A 24,945-nucleotide genomic window follows, 5' to 3' on the forward strand; every position below is an offset into this window, starting at 1 on the left:
ACCTTTTGTTAAAATCATTTGAGATGTTCTTAAGTTAGATTCCTTTATTTATGTTGTGCGTCGTATAATACTCGCTGTTCACTGAATATTGTTTTTTTCAACTGTATTGATATGCTAGGAATTCGTTTTACTTATAAACAAAAAAAGTTTTCGTATCATGTAAATATCTGATAATTATTCCTTAGTCCCGTTCTTATGAAACATTTAAAAGCGTTCTCAGGTTTCTAATGAATATTCACTATGAGTATGTATCGATATCTTATGAGTATTCATTATGAGTAGGTATCGATATCTTATGAATATTCATTATGAGCAAGTATCGATGTCTTATGAATATTCATTATGAGTAGGTATCGATATCTTATGAATATTCATTATGAGTAGGTATCGATGTCTGATGAATATTCACCATGAGTAAGTATCGATGTCTCAAGACTTTTCAATATAAGCAAATATTGATGTCTTATGAATACTAGTACACGTTATATGAGTAAGTAACTTTGAGAAAGATGGAACAGTGGAGATAGTTGTATAACATTTACTGCGAATCCAAACATGTCAATTCCGATTTCAATTTAATTAAGTTTGACCTATTGTAAAGAGTATAGCATAACCACATACTTACTTTGTTTAATTAATTATATTTGGTCCCATCGTATCAATAGTATGATATTTTTGCTCAGAAATTACTTAAAAGTGCTTCGTTTTTACATTTTTATAGTCCTTTTACTAATAACATTTCATATATGACCTTTTATTTGAACGAGTTTCTTAAATTCGTTGTTCATTTTATGACATAGATGACATCTTTTTAATTATATGCCATTGACTAACCTCTGTTAGTTATAAACATTGTTTGATTTCTCAAGCTTTATTGTATTTTAACCATTTGTAAGTTATATATGACATTGAATGATCTCTAGTACTTGTATAATAAGTTTTGTCTGTTTTTAATGATATGGCATTGCTTTAAGTCTTGTTAGTTAGTTGATATTGTTTAATCTGCTGTTAATGATATGACCTCTTAAACACTTTCATTTATAGATAACGTATGTCGGGTTATGTTTGTTGCAATATTTGAACGCCTCAGGTGGGTTTTTGTGTCGTTTCTTTCACTGCTTGTAGGAAAACGATTTTTTTTCATTCTGTCGGAAAATACAGAACTTTGATCCTTGAACATATGAAATCGGTCAGAAGAGATTGGTACGAAAATGTCCAAAGGATTGACCGCCGCACTGACCTATCGTGACGTCAGCGTTATGTCCGATCTTGATATCTGGGGTTAAGAAACTGGACTGAACTTTTCACAGAATATCTCAAACGTATGACTTGGCTGACCACAACCAGGGATCGACACACGGTTTGTAAGACATGAAATCTCCTACATTGCATTCTTTTTGCGGTAGGTGCATTCAAATCCCAACCTTCAGTTCCCATATGTATTCTCTGACTCGTTTTTATTGTTCACACTCAGAACATTGTGTCATGATCTTTTATGAGTTAATAAATCTAAATAATTAAGCTTAAAAGGATTTGTGCATTAAGCGGGTATGTGTTTTAGTGGAGAGTGGTTTTGTCAAGATGAGAAATTCCGTTTGGATTTAGTCTACTATTATTAGATATTAACCGGTTGATTGAATTGCACGAATAAAATAGACGCACATCTGTTAATATTGTTTTGTTTGTTTGTATTGTTTGCGTTCCTTTGTTTCTGTTTTTCCTTGTTGTCTTTTTAATGCTTGACATTGTTTTGATTTTATTTTAATTCTGAAATTAAAGTGACCTAACTTACATACCGTTTTTGAAATGAATGATTTATTGAAACGTTTTAATGTAGTTTACAAGCACCGGTCAACCCCGCTATATTTCATTTTTTTCGACAAACAATGGGTTTAAGTTTAAACAATAGAACAATAAATATTTGTAAACCTTAAAACAATATCTAACATTCGCTATCGACACAACGCTATGTTCTTAATAAGATATTTTATGAATGAATATATATATATAATGAACACCGTTTTTAGTTCTCTTAGGATATAGGATAATGTTTCATTCCAGAAGTCTTATGTTTTACGCAAAAATGAAGCATATTAAACGAATTGTGTACAGCATATAACATATTTTAATTGAGCTCGATGAAATACCAGTGCGTGACAATATATATATATGTAACACGGTCTATAAAACAAAGGAAAATAATCTTCTAAATAATTAAGGGTTTCGCTCTCAGCATACACATCTTTTCTGTACTGGTGGACTGTATATAAAGTGTTAATCCATTACATTTTGAAGGTTGAATATTCCCAAGCATTGATACAGACCCTTCATGTCGAATTTGTTCAATATCCCAAACGCAGATACTTCACTGCGTGCTATTTAGATGATTCCAAATCCACAATGATAGTCTTAGTTTCACATTAACAAAGAAATACATACAGAAAACGAGCAGGCATGCATTTTTCTCTATTGGACTTAGCGCTTGATAAAGACCCAATAATTCTGAATTGACATGCATATTTGTCATGGAGGACACGGATTTTGTTCCCCAAACTGACTTTCTTTAGGTGTCAAAATCTCTTTATATTATTCGTGTCTGACAAATAATTTACCGCCTTGGGATTTAGGATGTGAATAACAATTTAAAGATAAGGAATTTAACGGAAGATAATGCGCAAAATTCCAAAATGACTTTCACTGTCAAGACATGTCTTCTTAATCACGTAAATTCTGCTGTTCTTAGATAAATTTAATATGGACCGAGTTATCAAGGTGCTTAAATAAATTGTAGGCACATAGACTCACAACAAACGTTTGTGTGATGTAGATATATTTCCATAATGATGAAGTAGATGGGAGGTATGTAAAGAGATAGCGATATCACTTCAAGGGCTATACACGTCGGAAACTAGATCGATCTTGAGGTTTGTTTACATTAACCACTTTTCGCCTCTTTGTCATTGGAAACGACGAATGCCTTATTAGGAGTAGCATAAAGTTATCATTGTCTATGTATTATAACAAATAGATAATGATGACATATATGTGTTTACTATGATCCTTCCGACTTGAAAACGAAAATAAAATTTATTTTCTGTTTTATTTTAATTCTTCTTAGAAGCGTTTTTTAGTTTGATTTAGTTTTTTGTTTGTTTGTTTGATTAATTGTTTTTGTATTGTTTTGTTTTTGCGTTGGTTTATAAATATGATTTTATCTATTATCCTCAAGGTCATTATATATTTAAAAGCTTCTTCTGATGTTGTCTACGTTAATTGGTTTCCCTGGTTTCAAAGCTCACGCGCCTGTAAAATACTTTTTCAGGAAAATGTGATAAATATCCTCAATTATCATGAAAAATGATGTCAGAAATATGATTATTTTCAAATATTAAAGAAAGTATGATTTCAGTATTCATAAGACGTTTAAATACGAAACAAATGAGGTAGCTTATTGCCTAAAATCTGAATATTTTTAATAGATTCCCTTTTGATTTACTTAATAAATATGGATAGCAAAAACTAATGATTGTGGGAAATAAAGTAATTGTAATTGATGCTATGGTTAATCTATCTGTTATTTTTCAGTTTACAAATCCATATTGTTGAGACATCCTCAAGCATATTTGTTGCCATCTTTTATGAAATGTATTCATTAATATGCTCTCATTAGAAATTAAAATGTAAGATGCCATTTAAGAATTTTTAAGCCAAATAGTTTTTAACATTTTTGCATAAATGTATAACCATTATATAAATAAGAAATCGTCTTTGGCTGTAGTACGCATGTGCAGACGGCAACTTATTTTCCAATTGCAAGCCATCGACAAAGAGATATATAGGTAAACTGATCCGTGAGCGTTCCTTTATCTGGTAGAACCTGTTTTGTAGTTCTTTATGATAAATGTTGTTGACAGGGTATTGACTTTTAATGTACTATAGTAAAAATGCCCTAGTCTATAAGAAATCAGCTGCAGTATCATGCAGCAATGTTAATGAACTAACTGTGCTAATTTAAGTCAATGTTCATTATTTCTTAACGTAAAAGTAACGCATGTTGTTTCAATAATACATATTAATGTTGAATTAACTTGAAAAATGATTTGAAAAATTACACGCCAGTAATGGAAAACTGGACACTTATATTGTGACATATAAAAATACTCCATTTATCAGGATATCTGTAGAAACACTACAATAAAAATCAGCTCCTAAAACAATACCCGTGCATTGGAAAATTTGCAAAATACTGTATTAGAAAAATGTCAAAAAATAAATAAATAAAGAATAGAAAAATGAAATAAAACAATAAATAAATTAGAAAAAACAGCGGCCTTTAAATAATCCAAAATGTAATATAAAATACGATTATTGATAATTTGCAAAGTATGCCTAAGACATATGCAAAAACATGACAATGGAAATATCATTAAGAATGCAACCTTTGGAAATCTGCCAAAGCCGACAATGGCACAAACTGCAGAAATGCAACTTTGTAAGAGCCATAGTCTATGAGAATGCCTATCATTTCTTTTCATCTGTACTCATCATATTATAGCAATTTTATAATAACTTGTGCCTAATCCTGTATACTTTGGAAACAAGTAAAATATGTGTACAACCACGGGCAATCCATAAAATCAGTATAACGAACCCAAACTACTGTTAAAATTATGTTTGGATAAAAGCATTTGAAAGGAATTCATTCATGGAATGAAGAAATGTGCTAATGTTTCACGTCCTTTTGAAAAACAATGTATTTATTTGTATATATTCTCCTTTCTCATCCCTTTTTCTTGTTAGCAGCAATTTTATTCGCGAGCAACAATGGGGGAAAAACTAAACAAAGATGGCGATACAGGTGATAATGTTGTATCATATCGGCTAACAAACAAAGTACATTGTAGCGCCTGCTTCCTGTACAGTTTATTTTATGTTATAGCATTGAAAATCCACTCTTAAGTCTTTATCCTACAATCTTAACCGTTTTGTTTTCAATATGGAAATGCAATTGTTGTTTTGGTTACAATTATAACAATAAGATTGAAATATTTTGCCGCACCCATAGTATATGAGCCAGAACAATGCTCGTTTTCAAGTTAAAATCCATTGATTATTCTTTGTTGACAATATTCTTCTAACACCGGAAACAGAGACTTGATACTAATAAACAAATCATGCTGCCAAGCTTTCAGATACCGGATACCACAGTTATTGTGTTCAGTATATATATTTATTAATGTTTACTCTGGTTATGTGGTTATACGATAAAATAAACAAGACAATGTTCTGTTGATGGATATCTTAAAATGGCTAGACGATACGCGTCAAGATAAACAGCGATAATAAAAGTTGATACATTAGTAGAATATTGATAAGCTGATACCCGGTTTGATAGAGATATATGTTCAACACCCATACCTTGTAAATCTTTGTTATATGTACTTACCTGTTCAATTAATCCTCTCCTGGTATACGAATAAGTACACAATCACATGCTCGGAAGTCTCGACGTTTCGCTATCTATATCATTTATAAATTCATACATATAGAATGGTTTGTATATACAGTAAAAGTAAAAACAGCATCCTGGAACTTCAGCACGAGAGGCAGTGTTGTATACAGTACTCACTATAAAGGCCTTACTTGCGACCCTCTCTGAGGTCAATGACAGGGTCACCCACAGGTCAACGGAGCAGAGCATTAACGCTCTCGCTCTACCAATTCTACCGTCAGCTTCGTATGGGTTTTAAAGTCTGTTTTGTCCACTACGGCGACTGTATATATGTGAAATATGTTTGTTTGGTACAACTAAGTCCAGTCCAGTGAATGTCCGCAGATAGAGAGTTGAATCTTTGTGGTCAGTTTGATCGGCTGTCGCTGATGAGTATCCCTTGCTGTGGGCCAGTACGGTCGTGTCCTGAATGTGTCCGAGTCAACGTCAAGCCATGAGGGCAACAGGTTGACCCAAAGTGACCCCAGATCTGATCGGGCTATAAGAGGAGATATTGGCGTTAGCATATAGCTATATAATACAGAACGTCAACTGTCCATCATCAACCATCAATATCGTTAATGCAGATCTTATCACATATATTAATTTCTGGTAACATGTATTAAGCGGTTATTGCTTAAGCATACACAGCAACAGGTGATCGGTCAGTTGGATGTCCGTAGGGCGTATTTAATACACAACTGACCCCTGCATTACCTGGCTGTGTGTTCTAGTGTACACTAGTGATGCAATGCGTGGACGAAATCTCTTCTGCCCAATGTCCGGTTATCTACAGACCTAGGGGTATCTACTGGACATGAACGGTCAGCGACGTTGACCACCTACATAGCTGTTAAGCTGACCGCTGACCGAGAACTTATGAAACATGTATTTATACACTGGTATATATATAAAAGATGAAATGCCAATGAACCTACAGCTACTACAGCTACGCTATACACATGCATTTTTGCTCTGCGTTTATAACTTAACTTATAGAAAGTTCAACGCATGAAGAAAATTTATATTACTTTATATGTCAGAATTTTCTTTTCCCACTTTTATTTCATTTTAGAAAAACTGTAGATGTGCATGCAGGTTTTTTTTCGCAGACATTCTGGTTGCCATAGTAACCGGATCACTATACAAAACATTTTATGGTCATTATTAATCAGACCTAAAAACAATTTTATTCTAACGTAGTCAAGTGGTTTGACTTATCAATGCCTATAATTTGACACATCAGGTGTTTCAGAACCGTTACTATGGTAACACATGGAAGCTTCTGTTTGGTCAAAATTGACATATTGTTCGATTAAGCTGAAAATTGGTATTTAAAGGTGTAAAAAGAGTACAACGTTACTATTTTCCAAATTTGGTGTCATTTGGTTGCCATAGTAACCTGTGATTTGACGAATCTTTTCCGAACTACTACTTCCAATCTTGTAAACAAATTGCAATGGAGTATATAGGAATAATAAATTATTAAGGACCCTACGTCATACGTGATTTTTGTTTTTCAATCTGGTCACAGGTTTTTGGATAAAGGTCCATAGTTCTTGTAGCCCTTAGGGGGATGTACTTATTTGGTCATAGCTGTATAGCTGTTGGTAGGACATAAGGCATCATAAAATCAAACCAGGCCCTGAACTCTATATCTTAACTACAAAAACTGATAATTCGGACAGCATTTACCATCCATCAAATTTTTTTTTAAGAATGGCGACGGCACAAATGCGTCGCATGTCATGGAGCACACTTCGTAGAATGTCGTAAACATCAAATCACGTTAATGCAAAATCGCCTGCGCAATGTTGTTACTACATTGAGTAATGAATGTCTTCCACATATTGTCTGTTTGATTTGGTCTTTTTTCCTTTTCTTGTTTTAAGTGAAATAACAAAGCATTCTGAATACTTCTCAAATTTTATCCAAGTTATCAAACACATTCTTTTCAAAAGATTTCTTAGAACTCAAATAACAGCGCTACCAAACAAAACTTTCCGAATAATTATGACCTAAGTTCACCCATGACAAAAAAAAGGAAATTTCTATATTGGCAAATTAGAAAGCTTCACTTGCATTAAGTGTACAATCATCTAAATAATCAGTAAAAAGAAGTCTGGATATGTTTTGCAGATACTTTTGACATACCTTCAAGTTCCTACTTTGACAAAATGAACGATAATTGGATGATTTATCTGTCTTTAAATGAGATTTCGATACAGTGCATTCTTGTACAATATATGTTGATATCTGACTTTCATCTTTTAATATATAAACAGAATTCAAACCCTATTCTCAAAAAGTAGTAGACATCTTACCAAAATATACAAAAAAAGGGTGACAAATAGAAGGTTCAAACACGAAAAAAATAGAAGGAATATGAAATAAAAACCGACGACAAAAAATTACAAGTTAGGGATCTGGATGAGGGTAATTGAAAAAGTACAAGGAGAATAAGAGGCGGTGTTCTTTAAAGAAGTTCGAACTGATGTGACAAACATTAACGGCAGCCGAGAAGGTTGAGGAGCCAGATTGTTGAATACTGAAGAGTAGTTTGAACTGGAGTAATACGACAGTGAAATTTTAGCTCACTTGCTCGAAAGTCACGGGATAAAAGTTGTCAAAACACTGGAATTACATTTCTGATTAACCAAAAGGTCTAGAATTAAAATAATTGACCGATAGGTTCCTTGGTCGTCGACACGTGACAAAGCTTGTAAAAGGAAAATGAATTACATTTCATCGTTCTCAAGGTTACTAAAGTCAACTGTGTTTGAGCATTCAAACGACTTTTTATAATAACTGATCATGAAAGAGATGAGATAAAATCATGAGGATCATCTGAAGAGATGACGTAAGAATCATCTGAAGAGATGTGATGAAAATCATCTAAAATGATGAGAATAATCTGGAGAGATGAGATTGGAATCAACTAAAAGTGACGAGATGAGAATCAATCGAAAGAAATGAGACGGGGAACAACTTAAAGTGATGAGATGAGTATCATCCGAAGAGATGAGATTGGAATCATCTGAAATGATGAGATGAGTTTCATCTAAAGAGATGAGTCTGGAAACAAAACCAAAACGCAGTTTGCCAGTAGGCAATCATCAACTAGCAGAGGAGAAGCTGACTGATACATGAAATAGAGGATACATTTCATTGAAATGTGTATTTCTAACAATGTCCAAGTTTGACCACGGAAGGGAAGTTACATATAGAGAAAAAAAAGTTACACAATGTAAAGTCTTCAGAGCTTACCGACAGGAATACCGACAATATAAAAGTTTTAATGAGCCTGTCCAGGTTTTGTTTTAAAAAGTGCATTTGAAAAAAAAGTTTCATAATTTTAAAAAGTCTCAGCATTTTTGTCGAAAGTATCATGTATGTTTTCTCTATAACTTTAGATTTAAAGTGTTTGTACATAACATAAAATCAAGCATACTGCTCTACGAAACATTCAGCTATAGAATAGTAATTAGGAATTCAGTCAAGGGAGTCCGAGGTTATTATACCACAGCCCACACAGTTTACAGGTAAGTACTATTTCACCTATAACACGTGAACCTGTTGACGGTATTGTATTTTTAGACCATGAATAATGCGGCAAACTGCAAAAGGTTCTCAGATGGCTCTGCACAATGCCTCAGTACAAGTAGTACTTATTAGTAATCTCTGCTGGTGTACTTAAGTCCGCGAGGTTTGCTGTTAACCAGAATGCCACACTAATATTCTTATGAAGAGTACCTCCGGCTAAAGATATAAACGCGTACTTCATGATAAATGTTGATTATCCATACATATTCAAACATAACGATAAATTCATATTCATAGTCTTAAATAAACATATATTTAGGTTAATTGCTGTTAGTAAACAGCGGTATATGACGCAGTTCTTTATTCATTATTAGGCACAGAATATAAACATTTAAAAAAAAAATAAAAAAGTTTTGTTTACAACTAAGCTGTATGATAAGCGTGAGGTTGTCAAATCACAAATTGTTAACTTTCCATTTCTAGATAGCAACATCCCTGCATCAACTACCTAGGGTATTTAAATTCAAGACTATATGGGAGATTTATACTCATGATCACGTTTGGAATTTCCTTCTTTCCTTATGAAGTCAATTCTGATGCTTGTTGGTAAGCCAAGTGGTTCCATGGTCACCATTCCAGCTCTCTTGAAGTTCATGACTTTACCCGTATTTGACCCAGCTGTGTATGGCAGGTGGTGTTGATGCAGCGGAAAACGGTTACTCTTTTGGGGCATCATTGAACCTTTTAAGGAGTATCTATGAGAATCTATATTTTTGTTAAATTTTGCCCTCGTTCAATTGATTTGGAGCCTGAATTATGGTTTCGTTACTATGTTGGCATTCTTCTTTTTATAAACTCTTCTGTTTGATTAATTCTCCTACCCAGTTTTATCGTTCCTTTCTATAAATAGCGCATATGAAAGAAGTGATACCTCTGTTTGGAAAATGACATGGTAAAGTGTTTGAGGATTTTGCTTGTAAAATCAAATCTTCTTTCAATTTAAACTTTGATATTTAGAACCGAACAAACTTCTTACAGACATTATTGATCCATTACTTTATGACGAAGTTAGATTGCTTCTTAGAGTTCTAATTATAAACCAAGACGCCAGCTTATTAACACAATACCACATTCTTTTATTAGACTCATTTATCACCTTACGGAAGATTTTATTTTCAGATTTCTCAAATCATAAAACTGTGGTAAAGGTAAATGTTAGATAAAGCCCTTCTCACTGTGAAACAGTATATATATTAAATTCGTGTACTTGGTGTTCAAATTAGGCGAAAACTCATTTCTTCAATATCAATGACAGATGCAATATTCATTGAAATGGAAATAACGAAACTATAGGATGTACTTTCTTATAAAGGTTTAAAATAGGAACTTGGGCATGTTTTATTTATATTCTTTTCGGGTCATAAAAAACTGAAGCGTCTACTTAAGTTGCAAGTATTTGTTTTGAAGTGAAAATTGCGAATGACGTCACGCGGTTACAAAGGTGAGAATGACCAGAACTGTATATGCCAGGTTTTGAAATTTGCTATAGTATTAACAACATGTCTACAATAAATCGTTGGAAGCCTTCAGAAATAAAAATATAAGTATATCTAATATCAATGAAAATTTGGACTGCAGTTCAATGAGTGGAATTTTTTGTAACAAATTCAATTCCCCCCCAAATAAACCCCATTTCCGCCAATGTTATGCATGGATATAATCAAGACTGATCAGAGAATCGTCCAAACGTTTTAAAACAACATCCTAATGAGAAAACCAAGTCCGGAACGATGATGGCTATTTTTCTGACTTGATTATTCCGTTCGCAGCGCGAGCAGATGGCGTGGTCATTGTCTCCTCGAATGCTGGACACGTCAAAGCCGACTTCTCAATTAATTTTTCATCGTATTTTCTAAAGATGTTTCTCGCGAAATTGCGTAGATGGGCGTTTCTTGTTCAGTAACGAACGAGACTTACAGCATATTATAGGTTCCGGGAGTCTTGTTAAACGGCTGCGGGTTCACATGAGTCATTGTGATTCGCGATGACGATCAGATATTGTTTTGTATGTTATTAACAAACGCGCTTTACATGTGTATGACTAATAACTGTACACGAATTGTGAAAATAGGGTTGCTTCGAAATACCGTTCAGCAATGAAATGTCATTGCAATTTTGTTGACAGAACAGTGGCTGGATTTGAATAATACAACCGTTAACAACCGTCACACCTTATCATAACGACCACCTGTGCATAGCGGCCGATTTGGCTGGTCCTCTGCTCGGTCGTTATAGCCGAGTTTTATTTTACATATATTGAATCAAGGGTTTAGTAATGATAAGAAAATTAAAAACTTAACAATAAATAATATGTCTTTGTTCATTCAAATTAATTTTGAAAATTTAGAAATAATTGATAATGAAATTAAGAGATAAATGATATTGAACTTGTGTATAAATAGAATATCAATATCTGATACATTTAGTCATACTAGCGGTCGACCTCCGGTCCCAGAGTTCTTGCCACTGCTTGAACCCGCGATTGCCCGGGAGGCGTAGAATCCCGGCGTCTTTGTTGGACCAACATGAACGTAAACGCATTTTATATCGGTCAGGTCTTGGTACTGATTGTTCACGACGAATTTAATGTTATCTGTCTTTATGGGAACAGAAATAAACTTAATATAGAGAGATATCTCGTGGAAGACATATTTGTGTTAAACTCCTTGGTGACCAGGTAGAATTCAGTGTTAAATTGGCAATGACATCTCCTTATATAAAGGTATAAATAGGTCAGGTCTTTAATTAACATTTAAAGGTTTATAATTGTTTTTTATTTTATCTCAGCTGCCCTTCTCCACTAACATGAAATATTAACAGAAATCTTGTACTTGAAAGCAGAACTTAAACAAAACCATACATTAGTATACTAAATATTCGTTAGGATCAGAAACGGAAGGCAAATTACTCTGGATGAGTGTCCATCGACTGTTTAACTTTTGTTTAAATATTTTCAAAAAAAAAGTATTTATGACAGAATGAAAGAAACACAATTTATAATGAACGCATGAACTGTAATGTAAAGACAGTTTTAAGAAGTTGGACCAGTTATTTAATGCCATTGCGTGTTTTCGTACAATATCATGACAAGACTTTCGGTGAGCTCTGAGGGTATTTCAGTACAAACATCCACGAATTTCACATTCCTTTAAGATTATGCAATATTCAAAAATGCGAAACTGTTAAATTTTGGGGTTAATGCCACCTTACATTATTTAACCTCTATTACGACGCATTTTGATGGGTCCTAGAAGGACGAAACTGCTGTATGATGTCACTAGCATCACTGATGGGTCCTAGAAGAACGAAACTGCTGTATGATGTCACTAGCATCACTGATGGGTCCTAGAAGGACGAAACTGCTGTATGATGTCCCTAGCATCACTAATGGGTCCTAGGAGGACGAAACAGCTGTATGATGTCCCTAGCATCACTTGCGAATCATAGAAGGACGAAACATATGTATGATGTCAACACTGATGGGTCCCAGAAAGACGAAACAGCTTTATGATGTCACTAGCATCACTGATGGGTCCTAGAAGGACGAAACTGCTGTATGATGTCCCTAGCACCACTGATGGGTCCTAGGAGGACAAAACAGCTGTATGATGTCCCTAGCATCACTTACGAATCATAGAAGGACGAAACATATGTATGATGTCCCTAGCATCACTGATGGGTCCCAGAAAGACGAAACAGCTTTATGATGTCACTAGCATCACTGATGGGTCCTAGAAGGACAAAACTGCTGTATGATGTCCCTAGCATCACTGATGGGTCTTAGAAGGACGAAACTGCTGTATGATGTCTCTAGCATCACTGATGGGTCTTAGAAGGACGAAACTGCTGTATGATGTCTCTAGCATCACTGATGGGTCTTAGAAGGACAAAACTGCTGTATGATGTCCCTAGCATCACTGATGGTCCTAGAAGGACAAAACTGCTGTATGATGTCCCTAGCATCACTGATGGGTCTTAGAAGGACGAAACTGCTGTATGATGTCCCTAGTATCACTTACGAGTCATAGAAGGACGAAACAGCTGTATGATGTCCCTAGGCATCACTGATGGTCCTAGAAGGACGAAACAGCTGTATGATGTCCCTAGTATCACTTACGAGTCATAGAAGGACGAAACAGCTGTATTACGTCTCTAACATCACTGACGACTCTTAGAAGGACAAAACTGCTGTATGATGTCACTAGCATCACTTACGAGTCCTAGAATAACGAAATACAGTGTAGCTGTATAATTCAGTTTAATATTCATTATCCGACTTTCACTCTACTTCTAAATTTAACTTACGATGCAACAATGTATATATTTAAACAATGAACAAATGGAATAATGGCAAAATTAATATTTCAAGTTTATATTGATTTAATATATTATTCACAAGGCAGATGATATATTTCAGAGTCCCGTTTTAAATCATTTCTTTTAATAGACAAAAGTGTTAAAATTATCATAGAAATAAAAAAAAAAAGATGAATATAAAATCATATATTGCCTAAATATTAAACATATGTAGGTATAATCCAGTGCCAAGTAGAAATCGATTGTTTAGAGGAACAAGGACGTATATTGTTGGAGATACGTCCTTGTTCCTCTAAACAATCGATGAAGTGCTAAGAAGTAAAGGGCCGTATCTCAAATTTATCCATTTTTAGATTTTAATAAATTACAAATACGAGTGAGATTTTCTTATATAATTTGTACATTATATCTTTTGAAATGGTCTTATTCTGTTAAAATACTGTGTGATTTAAAAGAATTAGACAATTTCCATTGATATAAAGTGCATATTCTATAAGAAAAGCTCAGTCGGAATTTTAATTTATAAAAATCTAAAAATTGATAAATTTGAGATACGGCCCTTTACTTCTAAGCACGCCATGTTGGACATACGTCCTTGTTCCTCTAAACAATCGAAATGTTTGTTACTCAAAGTTTGTTATTCTATAAAAGTATATGATTTTTGGTGCGCAACGAACGTTTTGACACACCGCTGGGCCATTGTTTTTGTGAAAAAACAATGACATTATATTTGCCATTAAGTGACATTTAATAGCTAGATAGGTTCAGATAATGATATGCATACATTTATTTGTTTTTTATTATTTACGTGATAAACATCAGAATCTGTTTTGTTTTGCGTGTTAATACCAAATCTAACGTGTGAAGGATTTCCCTGTGTTGGTCATGGGATGACGCATATAACCGGGCGCCATGATGTTTGGTATACAAATATAAGTATACACAAGTACAAGGAACCCGCGTTTATGAACATTGAACGGTCATCGTACCTCGGGCATGTAACGGTCAATTCGTGTTTCTGACCCTCTCACGTTTATATACATTCCGCTGGCAACGCGTGGTCAGATGACAATTGATGACCATGGTCAGTTCGAGATCAATAATCGTACATCAAGGTCGTTTATACCCAGCTAAGCGGGAGAGATAGTTACATAGACATACATAGGCGCCAGTTCTCCGGACACTTAATGTCCAAGGACTGAAGAATTTTGCTAAATTACATTAAAACCTTTTATATGAGAATTAATGCCCGAAAAAAACACATGTAGAGTATTATCAACTGTTTATTTTGGTTCAGTTTTGAAATTTTTGATAGTTACGAAATCGACGTGTTTATACGAATGATGTCTGAACGTTTTCCTTATCAAATGATTTTCCCGTTATTTGGATGTCTGGACTAGTCGCACTAATTTTTAATTCTGTTAATTAGTAAATTTATTAAAGAGAATATATGCGATGTTTTAACGAATAAAGCGAACTGATGACCAATTAATTTTTTATAAGACAATTTGTATTTAAACTCCATATTATCTTACTGGCGTGGGCTACGTTGGAGGAATAGCTATCGATTGTGTTCCCTCCCCAACGATTCTATAAATAGCCCATTTTATAAACCCATTTAAAATCGTCTCAAGGATACATCTATTGTGCTGGACAGTGCATCAATTCGGTTGTTAGCGGGCTAATTCTTCATGGCATATACACAGTGCACATTTTCTTTGAAGGGTCAGTTTAAAAGATATGGGGCACATGCTCGCCGCCATTGTGCTGGGAGCAGGTTTGGTATGCACGGAAAAACAGTGGCATGGATGTGAATGCACTTTACTGTGGCTAGTGGCGATTGGATAGTTTAGCGAAGACCAGTTGACCCCAATACCTCGGCCATCTGAGGTCAGCGACATCTTACCTCGTGCGACCCCTAGTCAGTTGCGGTCCAATAGACACTAGGAGCATAAAACATGTTCGGTTTGACCAATCAGCAAGTCTAAATCTTCACGGGTTGCCGAGCATTGGGAAAACTTGGCATCCAGGTGTTTTAGACCTCTGTATTTTCGTGTAAACAACGAATGTGGCCTGGAGTTTGGCCACTGGCGTCATATATTCACTGACCGAGGCTTCACAGCAATCAAGCCAAGGTCATATTCCAGATTAGTATGCCTAGGTGTTGAAGGTTGTTACACATGCATTTATAATTAAAATGATATCGCTATCCTCGCATACACTCACTCGCACAAAAGGTTCAAACAAATTCCACCCCTCTCGCCAGCTGTTGAATAGAGAAGCCATTTTATTTCTTGCGATGGGTTCCCGAAAGGACTTAACCCTGTTTTGTTATCGGCTTGACCGAAGATGACCCAGACACTGACTATAAGGCTCTAGAAGGTTCATCTTTCGTGTAAATGACCGATATTGATCTTACGAATTAAAATCAATTTGTGCCAGCAATTATTGCTAGTGGCAAAGGAAACAAATAGTTTGTTTGTTTTATCGTCAGACCCACAAGGAACTTTGGTCAGAGACATATGACGGGTCAGTTATTTTTAAATATCCAATTAACAGAAGGAATTGATGGAGGCTATCTGCCAATAACTAGTACATGTGCATATCACGTGATTTTTTTTTAGTTTATCTTAAAAAGACGATAACAAGAGAACTTTGAATACACGTCCATGTGATAACGTAAACCACTGCAAAATCACCTTCCAATGTGGATCTAGTATTGATACAAAAACAAAATTGAATCACAATTATTCAAATTGTTGAAATTTAAGTTTGAAGGTTGAATCTTTTTGACACTCATGTCGAGCAGTACTTGTTACGGGTCTAAATTTTGCTATTTTATGGAATATAATATTCATTATTTTAAGGAATATGATATTCACTAATTTAAGGAATATGGTAGTCACTATTATAAGGAATATGATATTAATTGTTTTAAGGAATATGATATTCATTCTCAAGGAATATGATATTCACCATTTTAAGGAATATGGTAGTCACTATTATAAGGAATATGATATTAATTGTTTTAAGGAATATGATACTCATTCTCAAGGAATATGATATTCACCATTTTAAGGAAAATGATAATCACTATTATACGGAATATGATATTCATTATTATAAGGAATTCATGATATTCACTATTTTCAGGAATATAATATTTATTTTCAAGGAATTTGATATTCATTGTTGAAAATGTACTTGTGTGTCTTTTAAGATATCAGTATAGGTTTAAATGCTATTCGTGTATTGCTAATTTCATTTTGGTAGCCATCCCGTAGAATATTATATAAATCTATATTTTCAATATTCAAAATAGCCTGTAATGGCAGGTTAAGATATTTGAATTATTCAGCCAGAAATTTTGAGAAAAGTTTGAAAAAACGATCTAAATATATAAATTATTTATGTTTGGTAGCGGTAACTTTTGGTTAAATCATATATTGATGTAGAACTGTCTTATGCATTTTAATGAAATTTTATATTCTTAAACAAAAAATTTCAAAATATGGATACATAAATTACTTTCAGGAGAGTTTAAATCTTATATTAATCACGCGGGGTAACAGTGGCTACAAAACTATAGCACTTTACGACATCATTTGCCTCAACGTGTCATCCGGATGTTTGCCATGTAATGAAAAGATACATGTATATATATAAGATATATAGTCATTAAGTTATTGCATTATTGATGAGAACAAAGCATTTGTCTTTATATCAAAAGTTATAGAAATGTGATGCAAGTTTGCTATTTCATAACGAAATTTATTTATACATTTTGTCACTTTTTGTTATCGAAAACATATTTTTACGGTTCAACTGAAGAGAATGTATATATAGAATATTGTTTTTAATATTGCATTATGTAAATGTAAATTTTAGCTGTAATCTCGATTTAGCGTTTTTCGCGTTTAAAGCATCTTGCTAAATTCTGCTTGCGCTAATCTGCACTTTCTATACAAACTATTTTATGGTGTGCCAATCCATCATTGAGCTGATCTGTGGAATATGGAAATGCGCTAAAATTTGATCTCGCCAAAATTAATATATTTACAGTATCACTGCATTGTTTAACAATGGGGTGTATACTATATTCATGTAGAATATTTAAAAATTACAAAGTCTTTGTACAACGGATAATACCAGCCAATATGTCCGTTACGGGGTTAAAAATTCTGTCAATTTTAGACTTAGTGTTTAAATTGTATGTTGGGAGGGAAGAATACTGCAAAAGGATTTTAAACTTGTCACGTTTTGTATGTTACTTACACAGAAATCAGGATAATTAGTTAACTGTTAAACGTCATGTAATCTTGTCTGGAATTTAACATTGAGACAATGGGAGAATGCGACGTCAAATGTAAATAAGGAAGATCATTGTTTTGTTAAATGCTGTGTTTATTCGTAATTGTTATAATCATTTAAAAGTAGAATAACGGTACGAAATGCGAAACTGTTTAAGGGTACATGTATATAAATGACAAAATTCACACTAAATTATTGAAAATAAGTTGAATATTAGATATTGAGCATTGTGCTGTATCAATCGATCAATGCTATTAAAGCTATTATTTGCTTGTCTTGTGTGTCATAGAAACACTTTGATGTATTTCTAAGTACATTTGTACTTAAAGAAAGCATTATAGATTCCTGGATTACTGCTTAATAGTTTTATCTTCAGAGGAAAAACATGTCCACGTTGTCATGCATACTGGCTTGAATTATGCAATGGATTTGAGATAGTTGTAACACTCAAATGCTCCCCCCCCCCCCCCCCCCCCCCCCCCCCCCTAACGTCCCTAACATTACTGACGAGTCACATAAGGACGAAACAGCTGTATGATGTCCCTAACATTACTGACGTGTCATATAAGGACGAAACAGCTGTATGATGTCCCTAACATTACTGAAGAGCCATATAAGGACGAAACAGCTGTATGATGTCCCTATCATCACTGACGAGTCACATAAGGACGAAACAGCTATATGATGTCCCTAACATTACTGAGGAGCCATATAAGGACGAAACAGCTGTATGATGTCCCTATCATCACTGACGAGTCACATAAGGACGAAACAGCTGTATGATGTCCCTAACATTACTGACGAGTCACGTAAGGACGAAACAGCTGTATGATGTCCCTAACATCACTGACGAGTCATATAAGGACGAAACAGCTGTATGATGTCCCTAACATTACTGACGAGCCATATAAGGACGAAACAGCTGTATGATGTCCCTAACATTACTGACGTGTCATATAAGGACGAAACAGCTGTATGATGTCCCTAACATTACTGAGGAGCCATATAAGGACGAAACAGTTGTATGATGTCCCTAACATTACTGACGAGCCATATAAGGACGAAACAGCTGTATGATGTCCCTAACATTACTGAGGAGCCATATAAGGACGAAACAGCTCTATGATGCCCCTAACATTACTGACGAGTCACATGAGACCGAAACAGCTGTATGATGTCCATAGCATTACTGACGAGTCCTGAAAGGACGAAACTGCTGTATGACTGTATATGGCTCTTGATTTCTTTTGAAAGGTGGTATTATCTTCTGTGATTTTTGCAAAGGAAATCCATTGGTTATATTAAAGTTGAACATTATTTATTTATTTATTTATTTATTTATTTATTTATTATCTCAATAACCATTCCAAGGGATATAACGATGATGATATCTCTGTTTAGTGTATTTGTGTCAATTGCTCTGAATTATTCATTAGAGCATCATGTGAGCAATTATGACAAATGCAATTTCTGTCTTGGAGAAGAATAAATATACATATTCCGGGCCTACATTACCAAGCGTGCATGCTAATATACATATACCGGACCTACAGGACTTACACTTCGATATATACATAAATACAATTCGTTCTACGTCCGTGGTATTTTCTGTTTTGAAATACAAAGAGAGGAAGACATGTCGCCCAGTATTTTATAATTGACAATTTTTGTGTTTATTTATTTATTTATTGTTCTGTTAGGAGTCGTACAACAATATACATAAACAAGAGGCCCAGAGGGCCTGTATCGCTCACCTGGATTTTATGAGATATGTAACAAGAATGATGATTAAGCATATTTCCTTCCTTCCTTTATAAAATTTTGAATCCCTACCCAAAAGGATGCTACCAGTTAAATACGAGCTGTTTCAGAGAAGAAGTTATTCAAATCAATTTAGCTAAATTGACCCCTTTTGGCCCCACCCCTCAGCCCCTTGGGGGGTCAACCCCAAAATTTGTACAATTTTGAATCCCACCCCATGACCATGCTACCATACAAATGTGAGTGATATCCATTGCTTAGTTTCAGAGAAGAAGTTGTTTATATCAATTTAACCATATTGAACCCTTTTGGACCCGCCCCTCAGGCCCCAGGGGGTTGGCCCCTTCATTTGAACAATTTTGAATCCTTAACCCAAGGGAATGCTATCAGTCAAATATTAGAGATATCCATTACTTAGTTTCAGATAACTAGTTGTTTATATCAATTCTGCCAAAATTACCCCTTTTGGCCCCGCCTCTTAACTCCCCGGGGGTCAGCCCTGTCATTTGTACAATTTTAAACCCCTACCCCAGGAGATTGCTACCAGGCAAATATGAGCGATATCCATTGCTTAGTTTCAGAGAAGAAGTTGTGTATATCAATTTAGCCCGCCCCTCAGCCTCCAGGGAGGTCGGCCCCACCGTTTGTACAATTTTGAATCATGACCCCAAAGGGATGCTCACAGTCAAATATGAGCAATATCTATTGCTTGGTTTCAGAGGAGAAGTTGTTCATATCAATTTAGCCAAATTGACCCCTCTTGGCCCCGGGGCCGTCCCTCAGGCCCTCGTGGGTTCAGCCTTAACCTTTGGACAATTTTGAATCCCCACCAATAGTGAGGCTACCAGCCAAATATGAGCAATATCCATTGCTCGGTTTCAGAGAAGAAGTCTCTTATATCAATATAGCTATATTGACCACATTTTGCCCCGCCCCTCAGGAAGAAGTCAATTGTTGACGGACGGACGACGGACGACGAACGCTACGGTATGGCATAAGCTCACCTTGGTCCTTCGGACCAGGTGAGCTAAAAACCGCAAAGCGCTCCAACGTACATATATTAAAAATGCTAGAAAATTCACAAATGTGAATAAAACATCTAAGAGGTTAAAAGCCAAAATAGCGCCCTTTCCGATTATTGTTTTGCGGAATGCAGGACGGATGGATAAGATCTGAACCAGCACCTTAATATTTTCCATGACCTATTTATTTTTTTAGAAGATTTTCCAATTTCAAGTTGTAGATTGCATCTGTTCATAATTAATCTTAAGCGAATTAGCTGAACAACTCCAAGGATTCATCGTGTCATTAGTGTTATATCTATGTGTAGGAGTGTGGGTCAGGTTGAATTTTATCGACTGAAAAAAGAATCTTCTCATCTATAGCCTGTTGCATTATATGTACCTCGGTGTTCTTGGAGAGTTGAATTTATCTACATCTGTGTCTGATAGTGACGGGCAATTAAGAGGATATTTATAATATATGATTTAATATGTAGTAATAACAGACTTCAGCATTACACTATACACTTTCTTACATTATGTATATCGTTAAAGGATTTACTGTACAACAGATTATTTTCACGGTGATAAATTTTCGAGATTTTCTCTCATAAGACTGTCGTGACGACAAAGTTTCACGAAAGGAAGAAGAAATTAAAGCTGTCATTTGGATACATAAACAGATAAAACGTCCGTGGTATTTCATTTTCGCAATTAACCTGACAGGTGAACATTATGAAAATAAATTGCTCGCGAATATTTTTTGTTTTACAGTATCAGTTGTTACGCAACACGTATATATATATGGTGAAACATGTATTTCTTAACCATTTTCGGTATTGTTAACAGTACCTCATTGATAGTTAAATGATTAATTCACAGATAAATAAGATGAGAACAAGATTCCTATAACGACCAGTAAAGACAGAATAGACAAGAATGAAAGGGGAAAGACAAGAAAGAAACGACAAAATAAAGTGCTGTAAAGGAGGAAGTATAACTAGTTTGCTATCTATGTCCTCTAAGTAGAAGACTGAGTCGTGAGTGGTTTATCCGATATCTTCTGAATAATGCATGAATCGTATGAGGCGTTTAAACGGGGGTCCTCTTCGGAATCAGAGATTTTCAAGTTTCGAGTTTTTGCGAGTTCAAATACATGCATATCGTATACATATATAGTCTTGTATAATATATTATAAATGCGTTCAAGTCTGACACCACAGGGTAGCCATACAATGGGGTTATTTCAAGGTATTTTGTGATCCTTACATACGCCTTTACTCTGGAGGTCTTTACCAAATACTGAATGTTGGCGGAATTGATGAAATCGTTCCTAAATTCTAGTGTAACTTGTAATCAATCGAATTTGGAAGATACAGCATCCCAAAAACAAAATGTACCATACAATGTGCTGTGTTGTCTGCGGAAATAATCTGGCTGAATATTTTACCACGTGGAAGACGTGTTCACATAAATTACACGATATCAATAGGTTGTACACAATATACATTGTACGTATATCAAATTTAGCTTTAAATATTTAAGTTGTAGATACAGTATCTGAAAAACAAATACTGAATACTTTATAACTGCTTCATACAACTGTTAGGAGTCGAAAGTAAGTTTAGGGTTTAAAGTATGAAAGTCCAGATAAAACAAAAAGGGGTCTTAACAAAAAGGGCCTTAACAAAAAGGGTCCAAACAATAGAGGCCTAAGCAAAATTGGGTCCAAACAAAAGATACATAAGCAAAAATGGGTCCAAACAAAAGTGGCCCAAACAAAAGGGCCTACAAAAAGAACCCAAACAAATATCAAAATATAACACTGATTATCCGCTTACCCTCTCGTTAATTAATTTGTTAAATGTGTATACTCAAATGCGCGTCAGAAATTTAAACATGGTATATTCGTCTACCGTAAATCTCTGCAACTGTTATTTAATTCCCCTAGTAGAGCTAACATTCGGTATTTTGTACAAAAATATGTTGATTAAAAAAAAAAAAAAACACGCAAAATCATGACAGGGTGATTACAGTCAGTAACCTGTAGAAGGTCTATGATGACGTCATTTGGCGACATTGTGATAATCAAATATGGCATTATGACGCAAAGCGTCTAGGCTGTGTATCTTAATGTCATGTTGCTTGGTCAAAATTGAGGACGAATTAGAGTAGGATGGAGGGAATAACTAGCTAGGAACGCGTCAAGAAATAAATTCTTGTAGATAGACACCATACATGCAACCTGTTGCTGGCGAATGATTACAGAATTTGAATTGCAAAACACAAAACCCACATATCATCTAACTTCGGTATTTCGACAGTGAAATAATCCATACCATATATGTTATATCCAGGCTGTGGCAAAAACTAGTTAGACCGGAATCCGGGTAATAAAATTTACCACGGACACCTAGCTCAAATATCCCACTTCTTTCAATATACATATGTATATATATTACACGTATCATATAAATGTACATAAAGGTACGTAAATATACATGCTTAGAAAATTGAGATTGAGAATATATACCAAGCCCCTGTGAGTCAACTAAAGCACAGGTGCATGACTCGTTTTATAAAATAATAACATATAGAGTACATATAAATGAGAAAGGTTCTGAACTCCCCCAGGCTTGAAATCTGATGTATTTATTTCTAAGTATCGTAGCTTCGGTTGTATTCGGTGGATTGTTTCGAAGTAGGACTTAAATTGAAGAGAAATGGTCAATCTTTAAAATAAGCCATAACATGTTGTCGATTTCTCGATATTAGTTTATGAAATTGTTTCATTTATATGTACTATATATGTTATTATTTCATAAAACGAATCAGGCACCTGTGACCTAAGGGAAAATTTCACAGCTGCATGTACGTTACACAAATACATGTCTGCGTGTAATTTATACAAGGGGTGGCCTTGGTTGAGTGTTTGAGCCAAATCCCTTGTTAGAGGCTTTGGTAGTTGTTTTAAGGGGTTTACAGTGTCGAGAAAACCTCTCTATACAGAAAAACTAAGCAGGGAACAGAGAGCACCAAGAGGGAAAAAGAACAAAAACACAGTATTCCTCAAGGTCCTGAGGTAACAATACATTAAGTATACGCCATATTAAATAATTCGTCATTAATGAAGGTGCTTTATCCTTTTACACAGACTCTTTAATATAAAGTATCACAGGGACTTGGCTCGAATACCCCTTCCATGGTCATAAGGAATTCGTGCCAAGTCCCTGTGTCTAAGAATATCAAGCTAAATTTGAAATAAATCATGATTGTGTTATTAATAATAGCTAACCAAATGAATATTGACTTACCTTATTTCAGTTTCTGTAATACTCCACATCTGCTCACACCTATCTGTCGTTGACCAAGTAAAGCAAGGTGTTAGCATGTTAGTTAGCACAGGCCGTGGTCAATAACGGTCAGTTTGCAATGACCCGATCTGACCTCGGCTAATAGTGAGGCAGACCTGAATTTAAAACTATCACTGCCGTATTTCCTAAACGTCAGACACGTACGGTGTCCAATAATCGCGATCTTAATCTAAAGCAAATTAATCCCGTGAAAACATATAAAAAAACATCTTGTAATAAAACGTAGCGACCTTAGACTGACCACACATGGGAGAACAGACAATACACAGCAGAGTACAAGTTTATGTAAGGTCAGGGCGATAGGTCAGACTGACCGCTTGGTTTATTTTTAGTATAACAGCCTCGCGGCTTGATCAAGTATCTTGCCAGCCTTGCTAGTGCGAATTGGGTTAAATGGGTCGTGTCCATAGCATTGTTTATTAAGGTAAGTCTGTCTCTGAGTAAAACAATAGCTGCCGACTCAGAATATTGTCGCGCCTGGCCGAACAGCTTACACGAAGGGTCAGCTAGCGGTCAGTTCAGTTCAGTGTAGGTATGTATATATATACCTGGACTATCTGAATACACAAAGATATCGGGTTGCGATCGATCGCGGTAAATGAACTAATGCCCTACTGACTGGCCATTGTACCACACTCACTGACCATTGCACCATACGAACTGACCATTGTACATGATACTGGCTGACCATTGCACCATACTTACTGACCATTGTATGATACTGACTGACCATTGATTGCACCACACTCACTGACCATTGCACCACATTCACTGACCAGTGTACGATACTGACCGACCATTGCACAACATTCCTTGACCACTGTACCATACTGACTGACAATCGGTCCATATTGAATATCGATCGTACTACATATACTAACCATTGTACCATTCTAATTGAAATTATTACCAATGACTGACCATTGACTACCCATTGTACCATATTCACTTACCATTGTACCATACTGAGCATTATACCACACTGACTGACCATTGTACCACATTGACTGACCATTGTACCATACTGACTGACCATTGTGCCACACTGACTGACCATTTTACCACACTGACTGACCAGTGTACCATA

General features: G+C 35.1%; 1 protein-coding gene across 2 annotated transcripts in view; it reads right to left on the bottom strand.

Moving 5' to 3' along the window:
• Positions 1-24,064, bottom strand: part of LOC117322995 (estrogen receptor-like) — a 56,027-nt gene extending 31,963 nt beyond the window's left edge. The window contains exon 1 of one of the 2 annotated variants that reach the window (XM_033877967.1): positions 23,799-24,064. The gene's annotated coding sequence lies outside the window, so the exon portion shown is untranslated. Of the gene's footprint in view, positions 1-5,446; positions 6,081-23,798 lie in introns of those variants that run through there. The other variant, XM_033877965.1, reaches the window with a different exon arrangement.
• Between the last annotated feature and the right edge of the window lie 881 nt (positions 24,065-24,945).

The sequence above is a fragment of the Pecten maximus genome, chromosome 3, assembly GCF_902652985.1.
Source record: "Pecten maximus chromosome 3, xPecMax1.1, whole genome shotgun sequence".
NCBI classification, from domain to species: domain Eukaryota; kingdom Metazoa; phylum Mollusca; class Bivalvia; order Pectinida; family Pectinidae; genus Pecten; species Pecten maximus.